This window comes from Fukomys damarensis, unplaced genomic scaffold, assembly GCF_012274545.1.
Source record: "Fukomys damarensis isolate Sample0158 unplaced genomic scaffold, DMR_v1.0_HiC HiC_scaffold_1, whole genome shotgun sequence".
Lineage (NCBI taxonomy): Eukaryota > Metazoa > Chordata > Mammalia > Rodentia > Bathyergidae > Fukomys > Fukomys damarensis.
The window spans coordinates 60,098,852-60,108,076 of record NW_022900913.1 but is presented as its reverse complement, the minus strand read 5'-3'; positions in this window follow the sequence as shown (position 1 = coordinate 60,108,076).

Below are 9,225 nucleotides of genomic sequence, written 5' to 3'. Positions count from 1 at the left end.
TATATACTAGCAAGCACACAAATGCATAACAGATTAAAGGGTAAGGTAAAGATGAAATAAGTAACTTAAAACAAGTCCCAATTTTATTTTATGAATATTGCAGAAAATGGGGCCAGAGATGTAGCTCAGTGGCACTGAGCCTGCATGGCAAGCGCAAGGTCCTCAGTTCGATCTCCAGTACTGCAACAAGCAAACAAATAATAATGCATAAACCATTTTTCTTTCAATAAAATTATTTTAGGGGCCTCATCCACAGCAGGAAGGAGAGCCATGCCCTCTCCCGCCAGGAGCAGCCATTTCTCCAGCACCAGAAATGTAGTCATGCAGGAGCCCCTGAACCCCCATAACTCCCCCCACCCCCGTGCACTCTCAGACCTCCTGACTGTGCCAGTCTTTGGACCCACTCTGCAGAGGCGGAGGTGGTCATAAAGGGTATTTTTTTGAGTTCCCAACTTTGAATATCTTTAAAGAAAGGGCGTGGGAAACCTGCAGTAGAACGGTGTGGAGTTCAACTGTTCAGAAGGTTGGGGAACTCAATCTGGGCCTTGCAGCCCGAGGTCAGTCTGCATCATGGGGTTCAACCATCAGCTAACTGAAATCAGGGGTCTTGCATCCTAGTTATGTCTGAGCCATTAAATGGTAAATATACTATATTGAAAAGTTTGTTCACTGCAGACATGTTCTGGACTGCTTCTTGATTTCAATATAATTCAAATGGTTTAAGGGTGATAGACTAGTGACTACCACAGGTGGTCAGTTTCCAAGTTGTGCTTGATCTTAATGTGTTGCTGATGGTATCAGTTGGGATAAAGGATTGTGGTTGATTTGATGAGCTGTTTTCTCTGATGTTATGAAGATGAGAATGTCTGTGGGTCATTAGAGACCCAGAAGCTAGGGCCAACTATATCAGGAAGATTTGGGTGATAACCCAGAGATTAAACCAAGGACAGCCAGACAACAAAAATAAAAATGAGAAAACACTTAAGCAAGACACAAAGACAGACTTTCAGTTCACCAATGGCAAACAGTAGGGCAAATGAGGATCAAAAGGCTGACAGTGAACCACCAGGAAATCCTGAACTCAAAGCACAGGAAATAACAAAACAGATCAATCAGGCTCTAGAAAAATTCAAAACAGAAATAATTTCCCAGATAACCATAGAGATAGTGAGCAAAATGGAAGTCGTGATTTGAGACTCTAGAGCAGAAACTGACAAAAAAATAGATGAGCTCAGGACCACGATAGAAGCCATGAAGGCCCAGCATAAGAAAGAAATGGAAAAAATAAATGCCCAACATAGGAAAGAAATGGAATCCGTAAAACAGATTCAAACAGATATCCAGGAGATTAAACACTCCATTGAAAGTGTATGCAACAGAATAAAAGAATGCGAAAATAGACTCTTAGATATAGAAGACAAGATTGCAGTCAGTGACCATGAAAAGAGAGGCCTATTAAAAACAGTAGGGGATCATGAGAAATCGATCCAACAACTCCTAGATGATACAAAGAAGAATAACATAAGACTGATAGGAATCCATGAAGTAGAAGGAGAAATACAAATCACTTAAAAAAGCTGTTCACAGAATTAATGACAGAAAACTTCCCAAACAAAGGGGAAGAATTTGACATTCAGATAACTGAGGCATATAGAACCCCAACTATCCACAATCAAAAAAAAATCTACACCTAGACATATAATAATCAAGATCCCAGAAACCCAACAGAAGAACAAAATACTACAAGCAGTAAGAGAAAAGAAACAAATCACGTGCAAAGGAAAGCCCATCAGAATCACAGCAGACTTTTCAACACAAACCCTTAGGGCAAGGAGAGCCTGGAATGAGATATTTCAAGTACTATAAGAGAACAATCGCCAACCTAGACTGATGTATCCTGCAAAACTCTCTTTCAAAATGGATGGGGAAATAAGACACTTCCACTATAAAGAACACCCGAGAAACTACATGAATACCAAGCCAGCACTACAAGTAATTCTAAACAAGATCCTAGAAAAAGACAATGAAGGCAACAACACCATGAGGCCAAACAGAGCAAATCAAATAGGCAAGGCAAGAAACTAAAAGGAGAAGGTGAAAAAGTAAAAAGAGTCAACAAAAGGCCAATAACATGTCAATAATAAGTCAGTACCTATCAGTTATAACCAGCAATGTCAATTGCCTCAACTCACCAATCAAGAGAAATAGACTGGCAAAATGGAATAAGAAGCAAAATCCAACAATATGTTGTATACAAGAAACACACCTAGTGCAAAAAGAAGCCCATAGACTGAAAGTGAAAAGAGAGAAAACAATTCTCCGTGTTACAGGAGCCCAAAAAAAAGCAGGGGTAGCAATCTTATTTGCAGACAAAGCAAGTTTCAAACCAAAACTGATTCTAGAGTTATTGATGTAGGACGGTACTGTATCATACCTCTGTGAATGTAAAATATCTTGTACCTGCTTCATGATACATAGTAGTGACCGTGCTTTATCAGAGCTATGTTTAATGATATTACTCTAGAATGTTCTCTTTCCAGATGATGATTAAGATGCTAATAAAAAAAAAATGGTGCCAGGTACCACAACAGCAACAGAACTTTGCTGTTTTCTGGATATTATACTTTTCTTTGTTTTTTTGTTTTTGTTTTTTTAATGGAATGTGCTGAATGTCTATAATTTTGTCCAGATGACTGCAGAAGCTGGAAAAGCTGTTGCTGCTATTGATGCGTAATATACTGCTATTATTGGTCTTTTTATTTAAATAAATAAAAAGACCAATAATAGCAGTATATTAAAGTTATCCCAATTTACTGTGTTGAGTTGGCGTTGTACAGAAATGGACAGCCATATTTATCTAGAAATGCTAATTTTTTTATCTTTATTTTAAATTTTTTTTCCATTTGTACAGGGGTAAGGCGCTGTATTAAATATGTAAGGTCATATCTACTTGGGTTTGATTACAGAAACTAATAAAGTATTCTCTAAATAATGAAAAAAAAAGAATAAGACTACAAGAGCAAGAAGCAATTTAAATATGTTAAGGAACCATTTCATCTTTAGAATTAAGGATTATTTTAATCTTACATCATCGCCTTTTCTCTTTTACTTTCCTTTTTAGTTTTATTTTAGGATTCCTTATTTTTAATGTTCATACAGAGATTTCTTTAACTGAAATACTGAATAGTTTCTCTGGTGTGAAAAACTATAATAGTACACAGGATCCTAATGAGATAATTAATAATGTGCAATAGGAAGTAAAGGGCTAAAGGTGTAGGGAAAGTGGGAAGGGTGGGGGAAGGTAATAAGGGAGAGGAAAACAATATGAGAAATTGAAACAATGGAAATAAAGTGTTTGTAAATGGGGAGGGGACGAGGGGGTGAAGGGAGGGCAGGGACAAGGGGAAAAAATGAGAATCAAGACCTATCACGTAAAGGTACAGGATCCCAGTAATGAATGTAACTGTATTGTATACCTAGATTGTACCAATAAACTCAATAGAAAGAAAAAAAATATTTTAGTAACTTTTTAATGTAGTTATCAAATCTAATGAGATGATCATGTTTCCTCTAAACAAGGAATTTGTTTAGTTGTAAAAGTGTCTGCTCTGCCATTGTTGTTGATTCATTTGTGCTCAAGTGATTAGTACTCTCTTTAACGTGTATTAACAAGAATGTTTCACTATTTGTCTATTTTGAGGAACTAATTGTAGTTGTAGGGACACACAGAAATATATATGGACTGAAAATCATCTAACTAGGAAGATGACTACCCTCCTTTATGTAAGTTCTAACTCTGTTTCTTTCCTGAGCACCTCTCACTCACATTTTCTTCTTAGGTATCATTAGCCAACATATGCATCTTAATGGATTATCTTACACCCTCTCAGAAATAATTCCTGATTTTGGAGGTAAGCATCATAAGGCTAGATGTCTTAGGTCTTGGGTTTTGAAATTCAGTCATGTTTTGTATCCTAACTCTCATACTTTTCCTGACTGTCAACTTTTTTCACCTTTAAAATGGGGAAAGAAATATTGTATCCTCTATGGATTTATAGTAAGAATGAAATAAAGTAACGAATACAGAGTGTTTAGCATATTTTGTGTTTCTATAACAAAATACTGGACACTGAGCAATGTATAAAGAAAAAGAGGTTATTTGGCTCATAGTTCTTGTGTTTGGAAAGCTTGCTATCTGAGCAACATGGTGCTGATGTCTTGGAGAAGCCCCCAGCTGCATCACAACATGGCAGGGAGAGAGAAAGGGAGAAGCCACATACAGAAGGGGCAAGTATAAGAGAACAGGCTGAGTAAGCTAAACTCACTTTACAACAACTTGTGATCTTGGGAACTAATTCAGTTCCACAAGTCCTGACCTGCTTCCAAGCCTGAATCCATTTATAAGAGTGGAGCCCCTATGACCCAATTGCCTCCCACCAGGCTCTATTTTATTTTATACTAGTTCTAAGGATCAAAACCTGGGCCTTGCACTGCTAGGTGAGTGCTCTGAGAATGAACTACATCTTACACCAGAGGCCTGACTTCTTAAAACTTCATCACCTCAACACTGTCGCACTGGGGACCACTCTTCCAGCACAGGAAACTTTAGGGGACAAACCACGTGCAAAGCATTGAACAACATTAGAGAAAAGAAAAGAAAAACCCTTGAAAAAAATAAAGCACTACTGTAAGTTCAATAAAGGCATGGATTAGGATCTGCCATGCTGTCTTTGCTGCCCACACAATGTCTACAGTCATGGTTAAAACATCACTTTTGAGGACCAGGGAGGTGGCTGCTTTTAATAAGATTTGAAGTCTATCCTGGATTGTGCTCTTAAATAAAAGCTTCAAAGATTATTTTTTGTTATTGTTATTATAGTACTATTATTAAGTACACAAGACAGTATGGAGAATAGTTTTGAATAAATGACCAGAATATATTCTTTAATTACAGTGATGCTAAACCTTGTTGCACAATGCAGGAAGTGTTTAAATGTTTTGTCTTTGCCAGATACATTCTACAGTATTCCTTTGCCCCTAAAAGCCCCTGACCATCCAGGCTTTTGTAGTGGGATCCTGTGATCAGAAGGTGGCCTGAGGATTTTGCTCCAAATATATAGCTACGTGAGGATGTGAAGCTCTAATTACTAACATTTTAAAATCCAAGCAGAATCACAAATATAATGTAAATTCACACCTGGGAAAATACTTATCCTCATTCTAAATTTTCAGACCAAGTCCTCTATTTGTTCCTACATGCACAAGTGTTTTGTATAAGAAAGTTCTGTCCCTTGGCCACAACCCAACCCCAGTCAGATGTCTTGCAAATCCATCCTATTGATCAAAGGAAAGTTCTCTGTGTGACTGCTTGCACAAATAGCTCTCAGGACTAGAAAAATAGTGCAGTCTACATGTCCTGCTGCTGAACAGCTCTGAGCTTTCTTTTCATTGTGAAGGACTGAATATTTCATCAAATGATTTATTTCCAAAGGAACCTAGCTTATTTTTATTCAGTTATTCAAATTTGTATTTTTCAGAACTTGAGATTTTGAGTCAGTCGAGTATAATACCAGATGCTTATTTGAGGGCTCCAGCATAATTTGGACTTAATTTGAAAATAAAGACAATTTCATGCAATTTATTTTGCATTAAGCATTGTGGAGTTGAAGATAATTTCTTTAGGAACTACTGGACCCAGTAGTGTTCTAATTTATAGGGCAACAAGCCAGTTCTTCATTTAACATTTTTTTTTCTTTTTTTAGCACTGGAGCTTGAACTCAGGGCCTTCACATTGAGCTACATCCATAGTCACTTTATTTTATTTTATTATTATAAGACAGGGTCTTGCTAAGAAATTGAGTTGCCCAGGCTGAGCTTGAACTTGTGATCTTCCTGACACAGCCTCCAGAGTGGTGAATTACAAATCTATAAGCTCACATCTTTCCTTTAGACTCACTATTGAGATTCCAGAGCACTACTGTTGATCTGGATGGGGTACAAATCCTGACAATACTGAAGAAAGGCCATATGATCTAGTGACAACCCTCTGGTATGAGGAGGCTCCAGCTATTTCCCATCAGAGGTCAGTCCTGCTAGCATGCAGTATGGGTCCCCAGCATCTGAGGCCTCACAGGATGAAGTGGGAGCAGGATCATGGGACAGTGCACACAGGCCCAGATAGGCTTCTGTTTTGTCTTCGCTGCTTTTGTCTGCCTTTGCTGAACAAACCAGAGCAAGAGTGGTTCTAGCTTCTTGGCAGAATCTAGGCGTGCTTCGCTGTCCCATGAGCTCCTTAAAAACAAAAACACAGACACGTAGTGTGTCTTTTTTCATCCAGTTTAAGATCATCGTTTTTATAATCCAATTCATCTCAACCAGTTTGGAAAGTAGAGCAGAACTATGAATCAAACTTGGGTGCTTAAATCCATAGATTATGATCAAGTTGTGTCCAACAGAAGAAAGAACCTTGAAAGTAGGATTCTAGTTCTAGCTTTGTCCTCCATTCCCAGAGACCTTGAGCAAGTGAACTAAACCTCCTTGGGGCTCAGTTTCTTCCCTGTGATGCTGTTTCTTCATTTTCAAACAGGGATAGCAAAACTTGTTTTGACTTGAATTGTTTTGATAATCAGATGAATATATATATGAAATTTTTCTTTAAATATTTAAAGCAGCTAAAAAAGCCTTTAAAAAATCTAGCCATTTATATTGAAAAATGTCTTAAAATATTACATAAAATAAAGCAAATATTAGAAATACATAAGAAATGATGAGGCATCGTGTTATTGTTCTACTGGATACTACAGGAAGGAGGGGAAGCTAATGTTGTTGTTCAGGCTCTCAGGGGAGAAGTACAAAATCCATACCCAAGTATTGACCCGAGGTAAAAGGCAAAGAAAACTGTTGAGTTTTCAACAAATAAGCAAATGGCCCGATCTTGATCATGGTTTCTTGCCTTACCTGAGTCGAGGTCATCTGAGTCATTGCCAGGAGACTGGTGACAGACAGCTCTGCCACTTACTGTCAGCTTATGGCCCTTGGCCAGTGAGTGCCCCTCTTGGCTTCAGTTTTCCTTCCTGGGAAACTGGAAATGATAACCTCATGCTGAATATCGCTGGCTTATTTTAAAGATCCCCCTGGTATGGGCTTAGCACCCTACTGATGGTGGGTGTAGATGGGCAGCACAGATTTTACTGGAAAATTTTTTGATAAGGTAAGTGAAGAGCACACAGTCCTTAAAACACCCATAAGAAACATTTATCCTCATAGCCCTTAAATATGTTTTTTCTACTATCAATATCTTATCAGAACTGGATCTTCTCTGGCAGCGTCTCTTGGTTAGGTCTCTGAACCTGCACAGCCTCCACCTGTTATCCTTACTGCGTGCATGTGAAAGGTTGATATAGAGGGTGATGATTTTGTGTTCAACCTCTGAATCTGTAGCTTTCAAAATTTTCAAACTTAGCTCCAGAAAGATATTACACACACACACACACACACACACATTTGGGGGGTTGGTTTTTTGAGACTGGGTCTCACTATGTAGTTGAGACTCATCTGGAACTCACTATGTAGCCCAGGCTGGTCCTGAACTCACAATGATCCTCCTTACCTCAGCCTCCTGAGTGCTGGGATTACAGGCGTGTGCCACCACTCACTGTACACACAGATAGAAAGTAGAATCAAATATTTCCTGCACAAATTTTAAGACTTAAAGTTGCTCCTATGTTAGCATTTGAACCCTTAAATCCCTTTTAGGGCCTCCATTGTAGGAATTTCAAGTGAAAAAAGAATCACTGTAGCGGGGTGTGGTGGTGCATACCTATAATCCCAGAGCTCTGAGAGGCTGAGGCAGGAGGATCAAAAGTTCTAGCTCAGCCTGGGAAACTTAGTAATTTAGAGAAAGCCTGTCTCAAAATAAAATAAAACTAATTTTTAAAAGAGCTGGATATGAAGCTCAATATGAAAGCCCTGGGTTCAGTCCCCAGGACCACACACACACACACACACACACGTACACACTCAAATCACCAGAAGGGATGCTACAAGTTGGGCTACACAGTGAGTTCAAGGCCAGCCCCAACAACATGCGAGGTAAAAACAAAACAAACAAACAAAAACCAAAAAATGTATCAGCTGTTTTGGAAACATCTAAAATCCTTTTTAATGGCTACTTTAAAATATACCACTAGGGCAGGGATTTAGCTCAGTGGTTCCGCCGCCTGCCTTGCAAGGGAAAGGACCTGAGTTTGATCCCCGGTACCGAAAAAAGAAAAAGAAAAAAGAAAGAAATATACCACTACATGTTGCCAGGAGTTCAAGGCTAGCCTGGACTACATAGTGAGACCCTGGCTCAACCTCCTACCCCCAGTTTTTTGTTTGATTGTTTGTTTTGTTTTTTCTGAAGCAAGAAATAAGCAATCAAAGGAGAAGGTGGAGGGAAGTGGATTCAGTTCTCAGAAGCACTCTGTAAATGAGTGATCTAGGTGCTCATGCGTTATCCAGGCCAGCAAAGCCTGGCATGGTCTGCTGCCTGCTCATACTGACAGTACCACAGAGAGCATCAGGACATGCCATACAATCCCTGTGTCTGGGGTCCCAGTCTTAAACTCTTATGTGCCCGTGCTGGGATGACCTCCTTTAAATTGTGCTTGAATGAGAGAGTTCTCAGTTTGTGTTCACCCACAAGCTAAGGGCCCCTTTCCAACAGAAATCCTGCAACATGACCAGGTTAGGTGCATGTCTGTTTATAGCAAATAATCCTAGCCGTGTCCCCAATGGGCTTCATACCTGTACCTACATGTCTGACGGTCTGAGCATTTGTCCAAAGGAAGCCAGCCAACAGATGAGGGAGGAACCACTGAGAGGAGTCCAGCAGAGTGTCATGAGGCAGCAGGTGCAGTGGGGCAGGGCCTGACACTCTTTGTCTGAGTTTGTCCTTCCATAGAGAACTAGCCTGAGACAATGTGCCTAGGAGCTGCAGTTCCTGCTGCAAAGGGGCCTCCTTCAAGCTTCTGAACCACTTGGGGAGTACTGCCAGCAGGGGTGAGCACAGGCAGAAGCTGCCAGGTGAGGCAAGACCCAGCAGGTCATGCAGAAGAGAACTCAGGGGTACCTGGATCTGGGCCTCTGCCTGGATCTGGCAAGGAGTCACTGTGAGGAAGCCAGCCACTCCAAGCACACAGCAGCTCCCAGCTGGGCACTGCAGAGTGGGCAAAGGAATGGCAA